The 19,268-nt window shown below is 50.3% G+C and overlaps 1 pseudogene; it reads right to left on the reverse strand.

Annotated features, from left to right (window-relative positions):
* Positions 1 to 2,950: 2,950 nt before the first annotated feature.
* Positions 2,951 to 19,268, reverse strand: part of LOC141171814 (nicotinamide N-methyltransferase-like) — a 53,124-nt pseudogene continuing 36,806 nt past the window's right edge.

Below are 19,268 nucleotides of genomic sequence, written 5' to 3' on the forward strand. Positions count from 1 at the left end.
TGCCATCCAGCCTGTCATCCCGCAGACACTGAGAAGAGCAGGCATGCTTGCGCTCTGCAGTGTCTGGCTGTGACGGCATAAAGATGAGACAAGTTCATGTCCAATGAACTCGGCTCACCTCATGCACGTCACTGACAGCGTGGGAGAATTCTCCTGCACTCAGCACTTCAGCGTGAGAATTCTCCCACGCTGTCAGTGACGTACATGAGGTCAGCTGAGTTCATTGGACATGAATGAGCTCACCTCATGCACGTCACTGACAGCGTGGGAAAATTCTCACGCTGAAGCGCTGAGTGCAGGAGAATTTTCCCACGCTGTCAGTGACGTGCATGAGGTGAGCTCATTCATGTCCAATGATCTCAGCTCACCTCATGCACGTCACTGACAGCGTGGGAAAATTGTCCTGCACTCAGCGCTACAGCGTGAGAATTCTCCCACGCTGTCAGTGACGTGCATGAGGTGAGCTCATTCATGTCCAATGAACTCAGCTGACCTCATGTACGTCACTGACAGCGTGGGAGAATTCTCACGCTGAAGTGCTGAGTGCAGGAGAATTCTCCCACGCTGTCAGTGACGTGCATGAGGTGAGCCGAGTTCATTGGACATGACCTCGGCTCATCTGGATGCCGTCACAGCCAGACACTGCTGAGCGCAAGAATGCCTGCGCTTCTCAGTGTCTGCGGGATGACAGGCTGGATGGCGGCGTTCTGCTGCGGTCCAGCCTGTTATCTCGATGTAGCAGAGCTGAAGCTGTCGTGGGAACCATGGAAAGGTAAGGATGAGGTTGCTTTATTATTTTTCTTTTATTGCAGAGATCGTTGGCTTCAGCTGGAATGGGCGTGACGGTAAGTATGGTTTAATTTAGAACAATAAAGGAATGTGTCTTTATTTGAATTAAAGGACTTTATTCTGGGTGTTTGTGTTTTCTTTTAACTTTGACTATGGGGTTAGTAATGGGGGTGTCTTATAGACGCCTCTCCATTACTAACCTGGGCTTGATGTCAGCTGGCATTATAAGCTGACATCAACCCCAACCCTATTACCCCACTGCCACCGCTACAGGGCAGTGGGAAGAGCGAGGCTAAGTGCCAGAATTGGCGCATTCTAAGGATGCGCCATTTCTGGGGCAGCTGACGGCTGGTGTTTCTAGCCTGGGAGGGGGCCAATATTCATGGCACCCTTCCTGGGCTATTAATATCAGCCCCCAGCTGTCTGCCTAGCCTTTGCTAGCTATTAAAATAGGGGGGACCCCACGTCATTTTTTTGGGGGGTCCCCCATTTTAATAGCTAGTAAAGGCTAGGTATTCCGCTGGGGGCTGATATTAGTAGCCTGGGAAGCTCCGTGGGTATTACCCCCTTCCCAGGCTTCAAACATCTGCCCCAGCAGTCTGCTTAACCTCCGCTAGAGACTAAAATTAAGGGGAACCCCACGCCAATTTTTTTTTAAATAAATCCTTTATTTTAACACTAAATGACAAGTACAGTAATCAACACTGTCACTGTACTTCATATATATGTGACTGACATGTTTCTATCTATCTAATCTATGTGTGATTCTCTATTCCTTCTATTCTAAATTGTCGGGTACAGATGCTGAATTGCCGGCCGGCTTTTTTAAAGAGACAGTGCATGAAAACACTATTATTTTTTTTAATAAATCCTTTATACTAAATGACAAGTACAGTAAGCAACACTGTCACTGTAATTCATATATATGTGACTGACATGTTTCTATCTACCTAATCTATGTGTGATTCTCTATTTCTTCTATTCTAAATTGTTGGGTACAGATGCTGAATTGCCGGCCGGCTTTTTTAAAGAGACGGTGCATGAAAACACTATTATTTTTTTTAATAAATCCTTTACACTAAATGACAAGTACAGTAATCAACACTGTCACTGTACTTCATATATATGTGACTGACATGTTTCTATCTATCTAATCTATGTGTGAAGCTCTATTCTGTCTGTTATAAATTGTCGGGTACCGCTGCTGAATTGCCGGCCGGCTTTTTTAAAGAGACGGTGCATGAAAACACTATTATTTTTTGTTTATAAATCCTTTACACTAAATGACAAGTACAGTAAGCAACACTGTCACTGTACTTCATATATATGTGACTGACATGTTTCTATCTATCTAATCTATGTGTGAAGCTCTATTCTTTCTGTTCTAAATTGTCGGGTACCGGTGTATGCCGCTGATGAATTGCCGGCTTTTCATGTTTCACTGTGAGCACTGTTCCCATCGATTTGGGCAATCACTGTAATGCCACAACCACCATGGCTGTGGCATTACAGTGAGTGGCAGACAATCCCTGCATGATTGGTGCTCTAAATAGCGCCAGACATGCAGTACACGCTTTTGGTGCACGAACAGTTATCGAACATAACCTCGAACAGCCGAATTTTTTGCAAATCGTTCGGGTTCGTCGAACAACTCGAACACCGCCCAAAACAGCTCGAATTTGAGATTGGCGAACAGTTCTAGTCGAACACCGCTCATCTCTAGTGAGCAGTCCTGTGTAACTTTGTCTTGAACACTGAGCCTACTTGCATCCAGAAGCTGCAGCATAGAGTGAACAGATGCGGTGATCCAGACAGCGAGCTGGCCACCATTTTGCTGAATTTGTGTGGAGCAGATTCCAAAAAATTTGTATTCACCAGAATGTGGATTTTTGTTGAATTTCAGAATTAATTTCCACTCAAATAAATTTCTCCATCTTTATTTGTTACCAATAATTAATTATTATCACAAATAGGTAAACGGGACATCTGTTGTCTTACAATGGCTTCATTGTGTGCACTTATAATATTAAAGATCCAACTCCATTGTAAGAGACACGAGTGTGAATGGGTGTTCATCAGTACTTTGCAAGCTATATATGATCTTTTCCCTTGGATACATTGTGCACTACACTTTTTATAATAAAGAAAGAACAATTATATTTTATACACTTGTATACACTTGTACACTAGACACAGATAAAGGATTTTTATAGGATTTAAGCTTTACATATAGCATTTGCCATGAAGACTCATCTTGTGTCAAGATGTGAGCTGCAATGAATATCATGCTCTTGTAATCAATGTAGTCATTCATACCTGTTCTCTTTTTAACCTCACAGCGGTCAATGATAAAACCTTCTCCAGCTAGAGCTTTCCTGGCAAAATCCTCATCATAACTGAAAGCATGAAACCTGTGTTTCCCGATTGTGTAATATGTTTCCTCTAAACAACCAATTAATATGAAGTGTCCTCCAGGTTTCAGCAACTTTAAGAACTTCCTGAGATATCTCATGAAATCATCTTGATCTTTGCTGATAATATCCAGGAGACAAGCACTGATGATACAATCTGCTGGTGGTAAGACGATCGGATCCATCATATCTTCTTTCTCGAGATTACATTTCACAACATGTTGAAGGGCTGATCGCACTTTTCCTTCTTTGTCCTGTAACAGATCACTGAAAGAAATGGGAAAATGATGAAAGTGATTGTCTCACAGTCAATACTGAACAGGACGGCATTAGAGCTCAGTGGTTAGCGCTGGATCATCAGCTTCCAGATGGGGAAATAATCGAATCCTCCAAGGCTATTATATATTATTTGGATATACCATATTTTTCGGACTATAAGATGCACCGGACCATAAGATGCACCCCAAATTTTAGGGTGGAAAAAAGAAAAAAAATATTTTTTATAAGATGGGGGTCCGTCTTATAGTCTGAATAGGGATCTTACCTGGAGGGGCGGTGGAGCTAAGGTCACAGGAGGCAGGGTCCTTCAGGAAGCCGGTGGAAGTGGAGGCATGATGGTGGCTGGAGGCCTGGTGCCCTTGACGCACTCCCCCAGGCCGTGGGGTACTCGGTGCCGGGCCAGTCAGTGCAAGGGATATGTCACAGTGGCGGTGACCCGGTCCGTGACCCAGGGTGGTCAATAAAAGAGGATTTTATAGTTTTTATATTTAATGTTCATGATGCCACCTGTGGTATGCGGCTATATGGAGCCACCGCTGCAGAGCAGGTCCTCTGGAGATGTTGGTAATGCAGCAGAGTTGGTTCAGCTCTCCACAGATAGAGCTAAGCTCCAGGGCATTGCTGTGGTGATTATAGATGAGGTAGATGTTGTTGTGCAGTGTGGTGCAGGGGATGAAGGCGCAGCAATAACTCACAGAGACAGTGGGGTGCAGTCTTCAGGGTTTACTCACGATTATCACATTGATCCTGGTTACAACTGCAGATTATAACTACCCACATCGTTCTGCGTTCACCACTGGAGGGGTTCAGCAAGCCCTCAGGTAATTGAAGATCACTTAACGGGACCCCTTTCTGTGTGCCTTTCTCAGTCGTCTTCCTGCTCTGGCTCTCACCCTCCTGCCCTGTACCTCGCAAACAGTGTCCCAAGCCGGTAACCTCAGATGTTGGCGGGCAACCTGGAGTTCCCTGGATCCTGTGTGGCTACCTTTTTGGCGATTAATTGTGGCTGTGGCAACTACACCCTGAAAGTGCAGAAGCCTCCGGTTTCTAGTTGAATATTGCAATTCCCACTAGTTAGGGGCCGGTCCCCTCTGCAGCTTGATCCCTCCACGTCCTAGTAGATTAGGGCGTACGGGTGGCCTCCAGCACTTCCCGTGCCCCTAGTATTCCCTCTTTCCTTCTTGGAGCCTTCTTTCCTGCTCCTATCCTCTCTTCAGTCAGTCTCACCTCCTGGGCCTCTCTCACTCAGGCCCGCTCCTCCTGAGCAGAGCTCCTGCGGAGCTCCCGCTCCCACTACTTCTCCTCAGACTGTTCTGACCACTCCCAAGATGGCTTCCCTTTTTATACTACTCCTAAAGTGCTCCCCTAAACTACTTCCTCCACCCACACCCACTACATGTTTCCCCTTCTCTTGGTTCCCCCCATTCCAGCCAGGGGCAGGGCTCAGCAGTGAGCAAGGTGTGTCTTGCCCTGCCTGCTGGTCTGGAGTGGTGTAGTGTTGGATGCAGATTTTTGAGTCCCGGGAAAAACTCCATCCTTACCTGAGAGTGGAAAACCACACTTCTGGGTGAGATGCAATACCTCTGTGGCGACTGAACCCGCAGGGGCGCCACATACCCCCCTGGTAAAACACAGCACATCCGCGGGCTTGAACAAAGTAAAAACAAAGTATTTTAAATACATGCACATTTTTAGAATGCATTCACATAGAAGAATACCACACAACTTTTTATTCCCTTTATCGGAGGCACATCTTCTTAAACGTTACAGGTTTCTTTATCAAGACATTATAAAACTTTCTTCAATAAAATTTTCTTCACATTAATAAAACATTTTCCTTATCAAACATTTTCAATTAACTACAGTGAAATCTATAGCCGGGGACAAACTATACTAAACTATAAAAGGGGACAAACTTATGGTGTGGCACCCATACTCCCCTGACCTCAACCCCATTGAGAACCTCTGGAGCATCATCAAAAGGAGTGTCTATGATGGCGGGAGGCAGTTCACATCTAAGCAACAGCTCTAGGAGGGTATTCTGTCCTCATGCAAAACAATTGAAGCAGAAACCATCCAAAACCTGACAAATTCAATGGACGAGAGAGTTCAGAAGCTCCTTTCGAACAAGCGGTCCTATGTGCAAATGTAACATCACCTAGAATAAAGTTTTGAGTTGAAAACTGTTTGATTTCAGTTTGTAATAACCTGCTAATGCTTATAATTTCAAAAATGACCATTTTTTTTGTTCTTTATTAAAATGAAAAGGTTGAAAACTCTGCTGTGCATAATAATTTGGAACATGCATTCTGAGTGCAGTTTGAGTTTTTTATTTTTTAAAAAATATACTGTTATCATAGGCAGTTTGTACAAAAACCTTTCAATTGTACTGTAATAGTAATTTGACTGGAAAATTACAATGACTGCAATTCATATAGGTAATTTGGGAAAATCTGAGAAAATATTATTTGCATAATAATTTGGAACACAGTGTATTCTCTTCATTTAATTTGTCTTCAATGAAAAAAACACAAAAAGAGTTGTCCTAAAACCAAATTGGATATAATTCCACACCAAACCTAAAAAAGGGGGTGGACAAAAGTATTGGCACCCTTTGAAAAATCATGTGATGCTTCTCTAATTTGTGTAATTAACAGCACCTGTAACTTACCTGTGGCACCTAACACGTGTTGGCAATAACTAAATCACACTTGCAGCCAGTTAACATGGATTAAAGTTGACTCAACCTCTGTCCTGTGTCCTTGTGTGTACCACATTGAGCATGGAGAAAAGAAAGAAGACCAAAGAACTGTCTGAGGACTTGAGAAACCAAATTGTGAGGAAGCATGAGCAATCTAAAGGCTGCAAGTCCATCTCCAAAGACCTGAATGTTCCTGTTTCTTCCATGCGCAGTGTCATCAAGAAGTTTAAAGCCCATGGCACTGTGGCTAACCTCCCTAGATGTGGACAGAAAAGAAAAATTGCCGAGAGACTTCAATGCAAGATTGTGCGGATGGTGGATAAAGAACCTCGTCTAACATCCAAACAAGTACAAGCTGCCCTGCAGTCCGAGGGTACAACAGTGTCAACCCGTACTATCTGTCAGTGTCTGAATGAAAAGGGACTGTATGGTAGGATACCCTGGAAGACCCCACTTCTTATCCCGAGACATAAAAAAGCCAGGCTGGAGTTTGCCAAAACTTACCTGAGAAAGCCTAAAACGTTTTGGAAGAATGTTCTCTGGTCAGATGAGACAAAAGTAGAGCTTTTTGGGAAAAAGCATCAACATAGAGTGTACAGGAAAAAAAAAAGAGGCATTCAAAGAAAATAACACGGTCCCTACAGTCAAACATGGCGGAGGTTCCCTGATGTTTTGGGGTTGCTTTGCTGCCTCTTGCACTGGACTGCTTGACCGTGTGCATGGCATTATGAAGTCTGAAGACTACCAACAAATTTTGCAGCATAATGTAGGGCCCAGTGTGAGAAAGCTGGGTCTCCCTCAGAGGTCATGGGTCTTCCAGCAGGACAATGACCCAAAACACACTTCCAAAAGCACTGTAAATGGTTTTAGAGAAAGCACTGGAGACTTCTAAGGTGGCCAGCAATGAGTCCAGACCTAAATCCCATAGAACACCTGTGGAGAGATCTCAAAATGGAAGTTTGGAGAAGGCACCCTTCAAATATCAGGGACCTGGAGCAGTTTGCCAAAGAAGAATGGTCTACAATTCCAACAGAGCATTGTAAGAAACTCATTGATGGTTATCGGAAGCAGTTGTTCGCAGTTATTTTGGCTAAAGGTTGTGCAACCAAGTATTAGGCTGAGAGTGCCAATACTTTTGTCCGGCCCTTTTTTGGAGTTTTGTGTGAAATGGTAAATGATTTGATTTTTGCTTCATTCTCTTTTGTGTTTTTTCCTTGCAAGCAAATTAAATGAAGAGAATAATACCAAAGAATTTGTGATTGCAATCATTTTCAGGAAGAAACTGAGTATTATTTGACAGAATTTCAGGGGTGCCAACACTTTTGGCCTGCAGTGTAGAACACAGTCTCTAGGCGCACTATACCCTGTGATAACGGGTGGGTTCATATCCTGTTCGTGAGGCTAAAATTTGATGCGCCCCCCCGGGTCATGGGGTACTTGGTGCCGGGCCGGTCGGTGCAGGGGATATGTCACAGAGGCGGTGACCCGGTCCGTGACCCAGGGCGGTCAATAAAAGGGGATTTTATAGTTTTTATATTTAATGTTCGTGATGCCACCTGTGGTGTGCAGCTATATGGAGCCGCCGCTGCAGAGCAGGTCCTCTGGAGATGTTGGTAAAGCAGCAGAGTTGGTTCAGCTCTACACAGATAGAGCTAAGCTCCAGGGCGTTGCTGTGGTGATTATTGATGAGGTTGATGTTGTTGTGCAGTGTGGTGCAGGGGATGATGGCGAGGCAATAATTCACAGAGACAGTGAGGTGCAGTCTTCAGAGTTTACTCACGATGATCACGTTGCTCCTGGTCACAGCTGCAGATTATGACTATCCATGTCATCCTGCGTTCACCAAGGGAGGGGTTCAGAAATCCCTCAGGTAATTGAAGAGCACTTAACCGGACCCCTTTCTGTGTGCCTTTCTCAGTTGTCTTCCTGCGCTGGCTCTCACCCTCCTGCCCTGCGCCTCGCAAACAGTATCCCAAGCCGGTAACCTCAGATCTTGGCGGGAAACCTGGAGTTCCCTGGATCCTGTGTGGCTACCTTTTTGGCGATTAATTGTGGCTGTGGCAACTACACCCTGAAAGTGCAGAAGCCTCCGGTTTCTAGCTGAATATTGCAATTCCCACTAGTTAGGGGCCGGTCCCCTCTGCAGCTTGAGCCCTCCACGTCCTAGTAGATTTTGGCATACGGGTGGCCTCCAGCACTTCCAGTACCCCTAGGATCCCCTCTTTCCCTTTTGGAGCCTTCCTTCCTGCTCCTCTCCTCTCTTCAGTCAGTCTCACCTCCTGGGCCTCTTTCACTCTGGCCCGTTCCTCCTGAGTAGAGTTCCTGCGGAGCTCCTGCTCCCACTACTTCTCCTCAGACTGTTTTGACCACTCCCAAGATGGCTTCCCTTTTTATACTACTCCTGAAGTGCTCCCCTAAACTACTTCCTCCACCCACACCCACTACATGTTTCCCCTTCTCTTGGTTCCCCCCATTCCAGCCAGGGGCAGGGCTCAGCAGTGAGCAAGGTGCGTCTTGCCCTGCCTGCTGGTCTGGATTGGTGTAGTGTTGGATGCAGGTGTTTGGGTCCCGGTCAGTACTCCATCCTTACCTGAGAGTGGGATACCACACCTCTGGGTGAGATGCAGTACCCCTGTGGCGACTGAACCCGCAGGGGCGCCACATCCTGGTACCTGGGATGCTGGTTGCCTGTTGCTGGTGGCCTGGAACCAGGGGTGCTGGTGGCTTGGTACCTGGGGTGCTGGGGGCCTGGTACCTGGGGTGCTGGGGGCCTGGTACCTTGGGTGCTGGGGGCCTGGTACCTGGGATGCTGGTACCAGGGGTGCTGGTGACCTGGTGCCTGGGGTGCTGGGGGCCAGGTACCTGGTGCCCTGGTACCTGGGATGCTGGTTGCCTGGTGCTGGGGTCTGGTACCTGGGGTGCTGGGGGCCTGGTACCTGGGGTGCTGGTACCTGGCGTGCTGGGGGCCTGGTGCCTGGGGTGCTGGGGGCCTGGTGCTGGTGCATGAGGGCCGGGGTGCTGGTGGCCTGGTACCTGGGGTGCTGGTGCCTGGTAGCTGGGGGCCTGGTACCTGGAGTACTGGTGGCCTGGTGCTGGTGGCTTGGTACATTGGTACTGTTGGCCTGGTTCTGGTGGACTGTACCTGGGGTGCTCGGGACTGATGGCCTGATACCTGGGGGACTGCTACCTGATATGCTGGTGGTCTGGTACCTGGTCCTGGTGGCCTCTTACCTTGTGTACTGGTGGCCTGGTGCTGGTGGCCTGGTACCTGGGGGCGGGGGTGCTGGTGGCCTGGGGTGCTGGGGTGATGGGGGCCTGGTACCTGGGGTGCTGGGTCCTGGTGCGGTGGCCTGGTACCTGGGGTACTGGTGCTGGTGGTCTGGTACCTAGGGTACTGGTTGCCTGGTGCTGGTGGCCTGGTACCTGGGGTGCTGGGGGCCGGGGTGCTGGTAGCCTGGTACCTGGGGTGCTGGGGGCTGATGGCCTGGTACCTGTGGTGCTGGTGGTCTGGTGCCATGGTCCTGGTGGCCTCGTACCTGGGATGCTGGGGGCCGGGGTGCTGGGGGCCTGGTGCCGGAGCCGGTGTATTGCTGTGAGCGGAGTGGCAGAGCAGAGTGAGCGGCTTCCGGTGGCCGCGGCCAATTTTCTGAACCTGTGGTCTACAGGAAAATGGCCGCCAGCTCAGCAGAGTGCATGTGCCTGCTAAAGTGGCCATTTTCCTGTAGAGCACAGCTTCAGGAACATGGCCGTGGCCACCGGAAGCCGCTTACTCTGCTCTGCCACTCCGCTCACAGCAATACACCGGCCCCGGTACCCGGCCAGGCCCGGCCCCAAGCCAGATACCGGCCCGTCTCACCTCTTCTTCCGCCGCCGCCGCCCTGCGAGCAAACTCCACCACCACCGGTAAGTTGCATTCGTACCATAAGACGCACCCCCATTTTCCTCTCAAATTTGGGGGAAAAAAGAGCGTCTTATGGTCCGAAAAATATGGTAATTGTTTTGTTCCCTTCAAATGTCTAAATCTGTAGGACTTCATTCAGTTATCTGAGGCAATATATTGTCGCATATTGTTTTCTCTTAATGTATTAAATGCTGGCAAAACTTTTTTTACTGAATAGAAAAGCACAACAAATTGCCCTTTCCTTTACAGAGAGCCGCTACAAAAAAACTACAAGAAAAATTGTACCATTGAATTCTCTTTTTTTGCTCGTTGGCCAATGATGATCAATAGCCCCCTATTTGGATAATCAGAGGAATACGTTGAATATATACATGAGAGCTGATCTTTGTATACTCCCATTTTATTCCTCTAACTAAAACTAAGCATTACTGCGCCCCTTATTCTACAGCTATGACGTCTGAGAATTCTTTACTGACATCTAACATTTCATTTTGAATAGGTTGTGATTGTAAAATAAGGTGGACAAAGATTCACGATTTTGAAGAAGACTGCAGTCATATATTTTATTCTGTAGAAACAATGACAGCGGAATTCTGTAATTTTTGGACAAATATCTCACCTGTTTCCTTCTGTTTCTCCATGTAGTTTTGCGGCGTGGCCCCAATCAAACGCTCCTGTACGTTCATCCACTCATCTCTTCAGCTCCATGATGCATCTGTCTCTGATCTTCAACACGATGATGTGCTTGAAAAAATCACAGGTTGCAAACAAATGGTGAATCGCAGTGTGGCGCCCCTGAGGGTTCGACCGCCGCAGAGATGCTGCACCTCTTTAATGGAGTGTAGTGTTCCTCCTCTGAGGTAAGAACAGTGTGATAGCCGTGACCCAACCTTTGCATCCAACACCATATTTCTCCACCAGAGGGAACTGATATGCACTAGGTGCTGCTCCCCTTGTTACAGGGAGACTGGGGAACCAATAGTTAGGGGAACCAGTTAGTGGGTGAGGGTGGAGGACTTACAATTTAGTTACACTTTAAATTTCATATTTAATAAAAAGCCATCTTTGGTTTTGGTCTTTGATAATTCTTTTGACTGTCAAGTACTGTGATCTGCCACCCTGATAGTGGATCCTGTGTGGACCTGCAGGGGAGGGAGACATGGCGCTCGTACCCCGTCCTTGGGTCGAGGGGCAGGTTGCAGATAAGGAATGTCTCAGCCCGGTCAAGGACCATGACCAAGAAGGCCCGGAGCTTAAGAGTGTGGCTCCACAGCAAATGGATCCCAGGCAGGATGCAGACGGAGCGGAGTACGCCACCTGTCCTAGCCAACCTGATATATTCAGAGGGAGTCCGGCTGCAAGAGGGGTACCGGCCCCCGACACCCGACCTTGTTACTCCATGTCCTGGTCGGGAAAGCCCGGTAGGCCCTGAGGATCCCACCGGGTATCGGACGGAGCGGAGCTGCCACCCGTGCCCTTGTTCTGAGAGGAGCTCAGAGGGAGACACGGCCTATTTGCATGCACACGGACAGGAAAGGATTAGGCCCGTAGTTCAGGAATACTCTGGTGTAGGGTCCCGACTGAATGCTGGACTTACTCGGAGGTTGTCGGACCCCCCGTCCCTGGTGACTGCAGGACTCCGCGGGGAGCAGGGAGTCACCTTCCTCATGCCATCTATGTGAGTAAAGCCTTGGAAGTTCACCCCTATGGCCTCCGGACTGTTTATTCTGCGCCACACCGCGAGACGCGGAACCCGCACTCCTCTACTACTACCCCTTCCATCCTGTCCCTCTGCCCTGAGGCCACGCTCCGCCTGTGGGGAGTAGTAATAACTTTTGCCGCCATAACACCATGCCTCAGCGGACTGCAGCGGCGCTGGTGGCCCTTCACCAGGTGCCACAGGTGGCATAGTCGTTAATCAGCCACTGAACCCGGATAAGCCCACACCATCCTTTTTAAACTGTGACGGCCCTGAGCACGGGTCGGGTCCGGGCCACGGCTGCACCCCATCTCTCCATCGCAGGACCCGACTCTCAGTCCCCCATCTCCCAGGGTAAACTAAAGGGCTTTTTTGAGCAAGAGGTGTCACAGACCTGGCGTAGTCGGCAGGATTGCATGCCCACAGCAAAGGAAGGAGTTGCCCATTGCTACCGGGTACAACCTTGAACTGTCGTTTTTACACTTAAAATGGCACCCGCCCTAGAAGAACAGGCGCCATAATACTGTGAAAAGACTGTCTTTGAACACCTCCCATCGTGGGCTGGGCTCCCGTATGGCGCCAAAAATGTGGACTGCCCCTTCCATCAGAGACTGTCCACAGGGTAATGCCCGTCAAACCGGATGGGCTGAACGAAGGCGGGCCTGTCAACATGCCGCCCAGGAACCGCCCTGAAAGAGGAGGAAGAAGAAAAGTAACAAGTTGCGGCCATTGCAGTCTCAGCATCGCTACCACTGGAAGCGGACATGGACGCTGCGGAGGGAACTCGAAAGGAGCCTTCTGCAGCTTGCCCGGCTGCCGGTACCAGTGGAGACAGAGCCAGTAGAAACCCGCACTGGTGAGCGCCCCAAGTTCCCAGCGATGGACAGAGCAATCTGGCCCGAAGGTGCATGGAGGCGGTAGCGCGGTGGCAGGAGGAGCAATGGCGGGAGAAAGAAATATTCCACCAAGGAGCAGCAGAACAGGAAGAGGAGGCTTCGGAGGGCGCCTGCAGCCTAGAGAGTGGTGAGTCAGAACCCCTTACCCCGGCCGCTGTGGAAATGGTGCCCCTCCTGGATTTCTGGTCTGAGTGCCTACTGCCCGACATAGTGACCTGGGAGCAGGCTCTGGCTCCGGAGCTCCAGGCTGCCGCCATCTCGGGAGACCTCCGTGGTCTCCCACCTCCGTTACCGGAAGACCCCGGGCCTGCATGGGAATCTATGGGCCCCAGCCCGGAAAGACCCGCGGACTCGGGCCTGCTGCAGCGCCCCCTAACGCTGCTTCCAGGCCCCACAGTCACCTGCCCGGCGGCGGAAGAGCGGGCCTGGTACAACCAGGGGAGCAACCTAGAAGGCTTCCCACGGGAACCCCGGGCCGAAGAGAGGAGAAGGGAGCAGTGCCTCCAATGAATCCTCCAACTAAACCGGGAGCAGCAAGAACGGGAGGCAAGCTGTGAGCAGCTCTGAGTTCAGGCCAAAGCTGCGAAGTCCAGAGCCCGCCAAAGGGAGGCGTCCCACCCAAGCCCCCATGAAGAAGGGCAGGTGGTCCGAATCCACCAGGAGGCAGGATGGGGCTTCATCAGGAGTCCCGGGCTGAGACAGGACATCTTCTTCAACCATTGCGACGTCAAGCCCCAGCTCAAAAAGGGACACCCTGGCCTGAACTTCACCCCTGGTGATGTAGTTTCCTTCACCAGCCACAGTGGGGTGTGGGGGTGGTACGCCTTGGATGTTCACAGAGTCTTCAGGAGTGAGACCCCCGCACACCCACCTGTGGAGGGCCGGTCAGCCTCTGTCGGGAGGAATGAGCCCTTTCCCCGGCGGGAATATATGGACTAAGCAGCCCCCGGCTGCTGTTAAAGTTGAAGTTAAGTTGTTTCCATCTTGAGTTAATTTTCTACCCATTACCAGAGACATTGGTCCCTGTGGACTATGGCAGGCGGCAGACTTTACTTTCATATAGTTTGCATCTTTTCAGGTGCTTCATATTGGTTTTATGTAAAACCGTGTGTACCTCTCTACCTCAACACCGCAGAAGGAAAAGCTGCCAAGGTGGCTCTCTGGGAGGTCCAACTCAGGATTTTTATGCCCTGCAGCCACCCCAGGGCCCACGTTGAGAGTGTGGGACAGGTCCCTTGCACTTCTGAACTGACTCTGCGTCTTTGCACTTTAACCCGCCAGTCTGCCCAAAAATGTCTCTGGAAAAAGTTAGTACTTTTATAATTTTATAATTTTATACTTTTATATATTTTTTGTACTGTGTAACCTGTCATGCAATGTTTAAGAAGATGTGCCTCCCATAAAGGGAAGATAGTTCGTGTTTATATAAAAAGAAAATATCCTGGGTGTTACTTCTTTTACAGCCCGCGGAAGTGCTGTGTTTTACCAGGGGGGAATGTGGCGCCCCTGAGGGTTCGACCGCCAAAGGGATGTTGCACTTCTCTAATGGAGTGTAGTGTTCCTCCTCTGAGGTAAGAACAGTGTGATAGTCGTTACCCAACCTTTGCATCCAACACCACATTTCTCCACCAGAGGGAGCTGGTATGAACAAGGTGCTGCTCCCCTGGTTACAGGGAGACTGGGGAACCAATAGTTAGGGGAACTAGTTGGTGGGTGAGGGTGGAGGACTTACAATTTAGTTAACTTTAAATTTCATATTTAATAAAAAGCCATCTTTGGTTTTCGTCTTTGATCATTCTTCTGACTGTCAAGTACTGTGATCTCCCACCCTGGTAGTGGATCCTGTGTGGACCTGCAGGGGAGGGAGACACGGCCCTCGTACCCCGTCCTTGGGTCGAGGGGCAAGTTGCAGATAATGAATGTCTCAGCCCGGTCAAGGACCATGACCAAGAAGGCCCGGAGCTTAAGAGTGTGGCTCCACAGCAAATGGATCCCAGGCAGGATGCAGACGGAGCGGAGTACGCCACCTGTCCTAGCCAACCTGATATATTCAGAGGGAGTCCGGCTGCAAGAGGGGTACCGGCCCCCGACACCCGACCTTGTTACTCCATGTCCTGGTCGGGAAAGCCCGGTAGGCCCTGAGGATCCCACCGGGTTTCGGACGGAGCGGAGCTGCCACCCGTGCCCTTGTTCTGAGAGGAGCTCAGAGGGAGACCCGGCCTATTTGCACGCACACGGACAGGAAAGGATTAGGCCCGTAGTTCAGGAACACTCTGGTGTAGGGTCCCGACTGAATGCTGGACTTACTCGGAGGTTGTCGGACCCCCCGTCCCTGGTGACTGCAGGACTCCGCGGGGAGCAGGGAGTCACCTTCCTCATGCCATCTATGTGAGTAAAGCCTTGGAAGTTCACCCCTATGGCCTCCGGACTGTTTATTCTGCGCCACACCGCGAGACGCGGAACCCGCACTCCTCTACTACTACCCCTTCCATCCTGTCCCTCTCCCCTGAGGCCACGCTCCGCCTGTGGGGAGTAGTAATAACTTTTGCCGCCATAACACCATGCCTCAGCGGACTGCAGCGGCGCTGGTGGCCCTTCACCAGGTGCCACAGGTGGCGTAGTCGTTAATCAGCCACTCAACCCAGATAAGCCCACACCATCCTTTTTAAACTGTGACGGCCCTGAGCACGGGTCGGGTCCGGGCCACGGCTGCACCCCATCTCTCCATCGCAGGACCCGACTCTCAGTCCCCCATCTCCCAGGGTAAACTAAAGGGCTTTTTTGAGCAAGAGGTGTCACAGACCTGGCGTAGTCGGCAGGATTGCATGCCAACAGCAAAGGAAGGAGTTGCCCATTGCTACCGGGTACTGTGTGCCTTAAACCTTGAACTGTCGTTTTTACACTTAAAATGGCACCCGCCCTAGAAGAACAGGCGCCATAATACTGTGAAAAGACTGTCTTTGAACACCTCCCATCGTGGGCTGGGCTCCCGTATGGCGCCAAAAATGTGGACTGCCCCTTCCATCAGAGACTGTCCACAGGGTAATGCCCGTCAAACCGGATGGGCTGAACGAAGGCGGGCCTGTCAACATGCCGCCCAGGAACTGCCCTGAAAGAGGAGGAAGAAGAAAAGTAACAAGTTGCGGCCATTGCAGTCTCAGCATCGCTACCACTGGAAGCGGACATGGACGCTGCGGAGGGAACTCGAAAGGAGCCTTCTGCAGCTTGCCCGGCTGCCGGTACCAGTGGAGACAGAGCCAGTAGAAACCCGCACTGGTGAGCGCCCCAAGTTCCCAGCGATGGACAGAGCAATCTGGCCCGAAGGTGCATGGAGGCGGTAGCGCGGTGGCAGGAGGAGCAATGGCGGGAGAAAGAAATATTCCACCAAGGAGCAGCAGAACAGGAAGAGGAGGCTTCGGAGGGCGCCTGCAGCCTAGAGAGTGGTGAGTCAGAACCCCTTACCCCGGCCGCTGAGGAAATGGTGCACCTCCTGGATTTCTGGTCTGAGTGTCTACTGCCCGACATAGTGACCTGGGAGCAGGCTCTGGCTCCGGAGCTCCAGGCTGCCGCCATCTCGGGAGACCTCCATGGTCTCCCACCTCCGTTACCGGAAGACCCTGGGCCTGCATGGGAATCTATGGGCCCCAACCAGGAAAGGCCCGCGGACTCGGGCCTGCTGCAGCGCCCCCTAACGCTGCTTCCAGGCCCCACAGTCACCTGCCCGGCGGCGGAAGAGAGGGCCTGGGACAACCAGGGGAGCAACCTAGAAGGCTTCCCACGGGAACCCCGGGCCGAAGAGAGGAGAAGGGAGCAGTGCCTCCAATGAATCCTCCAACTAAACCGGGAGCAGCAAGAACGGGAGGCAAGCTGTGAGCAGCTCTGAGTTCAGGCCAAAGTTGCGAAGTCCAGAGCCCGCCAAAGGGAGGCGTCCCACCCAAGCCCCCATGAAGAAGGGCAGGTGGTCCGATTCCACCAGGAGGCAGGATGGGGCTTCATCAGGAGTCCCGGGCTGAGACAGGACGTCTTCTTCAACCATCGCGACGTCGAGCCCCAGCTCAAAAAGGGACACCCTGGCCTGAACCTCACCCCTGGTGATGTAGTTTCCTTCACCAGCCACAGTGGGGTGTGGGGGTGGTACGCCTTGGATGTTCACAGAGTCTTCAGGAGTGAGACCCCCGCACACCCACCTGTGGAGGGCCGGTCAGCCTCTGTCGGGAGGAATGAGCCCTTTCCCCGGTGGGAATATATGGACTAAGCAGCCCCCGGCTGCTGTTAAAGTTGAAGTTAAGTTGTTTCCATCTTGAGTTAATTTTCTACCCATTACCAGAGACATTGGTCCCTGTGGACTATGGCAGGCGGCAGACTTTACTTTCATATAGTTTGCATCTTTTCAGGTGCTTCATATTGGTTTTATGTAAAACCGTGTGTACCTCTCTACCTCAACACCGCAGAAGGAAAAGCTGCCAAGGTGGCTCTCTGGGAGGTCCAACTCGGGATTTTTATGCCCTGCAGCCACCCCAGGGCCCACGTTGAGAGTGTGGGACAGGTCCCTTGCACTTCTGAACTGACTCTGTGTCTTTGCACTTTAACCCGCCAGTCTGCCCAAAAATGTCTCTGGGAAAAGTTAGTACTTTTATAATTTTATAATTTTATACTTTTATATATTTTTTGTACTGTGTAACCTGTCATGCAATGTTTAAGAAGATGTGCCTCCCATAAAGGGAAGATAGTTCGTGTTTATATAAAAAGAAAATTTCCTGGGTGTTACTTCTTTTGCAGCCCGCGGAAGTGCTGTGTTTTACCAGGGGGGAATGTGGCGCCCCTGAGGGTTCGACCGCCAAAGGGATGTTGCACTTCTCTAATGGAGTGTAGTGTTCCTCCTCTGAGGTAAGAACAGTGTGATAGTCGTGACCCAACCTTTGCATCCAACACCACATTTCTCCACCAGAGGAAGCTGGTATGAACAAGGTGCTGCTCCCCTGGTTACAGGGAGACTGGGGAACCAATAGTTAGGGGAACTAGTTGGTGGGTGAGGGTGGAGGACTTACAATTTAGTTAACTTTAAATTTCATATTTAATAAAAAGCCATCTTTGGTTTTCGTCTTTGATCATTCTTCTGACTGTCAAGTACTATGATCTCCCACCCTGGTAGTGGATCCTGTGTGGACCTGCAGGGGAGGGAGACACGGCCCTCGTACCCCGTCCTTGGGTCGAGGGGCAAGTTGCAGATAATGAATGTCTCAGCCCGGTCAAGGACCATGACCAAGAAGGCCCGGAGCTTAAGAGTGTGGCTCCACCGCAAATGGATCCCAGGCAGGATGCAGACGGAGCGGAGTACGCCACCTGTCCTAGCCAACCTGATATATTCAGAGGGAGTCCGGCTGCAAGAGGGGTACCGGCCCCCGACACCCGACCTTGTTACTCCATGTCCTGGTCGGGAAAGCCCGGTAGGCCCTGAGGATCCCACCGGGTTTCGGACGGAGCGGAGCTGCCACCCGTGCCCTTGTTCTGAGAGGAGCTCAGAGGGAGACCCGGCCTATTTGCACGCACATGGACAGGAAAGGATTAGGCCCATAGTTCAGGAACACTCTGGTGTAGGGTCCCGACTGAATGCTGGACTTACTCGGAGGTTGTCGGACCCCCCGTCCCTGGTGACCGCAGGTCTTCGTGGGGAGCAGGGAGTCACCTTCCTCATGCCATCTATGTGAGTAAAGCCTTGGAAGTTCACCCCTATGGCCTCCGGACTGTTTATTCTGCGCCACACCGCGAGACGCGGAGCCCGCACTCCTCTACTACTACCCCCTCCATCCTGTCCCTCTGCCCTGAGGCCACGCTCCGCCTGTGGGGAGTAGTAATAACTTTGGCCGCCATAACACCATGCCTCAGCGGACTGCAGCGGCACTGGTGGCCCTTCACCAGGTGCCACAGGTGGCGTAGTCGTTAATCAGTCACTCAACCCGGATAAGCCCACACCATCCTTTTTAAACTGTGACGGCCCTGAGCACGGGTCGGGTCCAGGCCACGGCTGCACCTCATCTCTCCATCGAAGGACCCGACTCCGAGTCCCCCATCTCCCAGGGTAAACTAAAGGGCTTTTTCGAGCAAGAGGCGTCACAACGGAACCGACACTGAGGTCAATCAAAATGTCTCCTTTAATATGACCTGCAGAAAAAATCCAAATACTGAAATATTCATAGGTGAACACGTCACAATATCAATCCACAATATCTAAACATAGTACTTTTACAGAAAACTATAGAAGGATTCATCATTTGTATTTGTTTTTTTATGTTTAGTGATATTCGTTGACATTTTTGCACTAAATTCTTCAAAATGGAGAGATCCCAGATTATAATTAAGGGGCACATTTCCTGGGAAAAAATACAAGAACAGATCATATACAGTGGCATGCAAAAGTTTGGTCAAAATTACTGTTATTGTAAACATTTAAACAAATTGAAGATGAAATGATCTGTAAAATGCCTAATGATAAAGATGACACATGTCCTTTGTATTTTAGGCAAAAAAATAAATATACAGTACAGACCAAAAGTTTGGACACACCTTCTCATTTAAAGATTTTTCTGTATTT

This window comes from Phyllobates terribilis, unplaced genomic scaffold (genome assembly GCF_046119375.1).
Source record: "Phyllobates terribilis strain yellow unplaced genomic scaffold, ASM4611937v1 Scaffold_12__6_contigs__length_324123572, whole genome shotgun sequence".
Classification (NCBI taxonomy): domain Eukaryota; kingdom Metazoa; phylum Chordata; class Amphibia; order Anura; family Dendrobatidae; genus Phyllobates; species Phyllobates terribilis.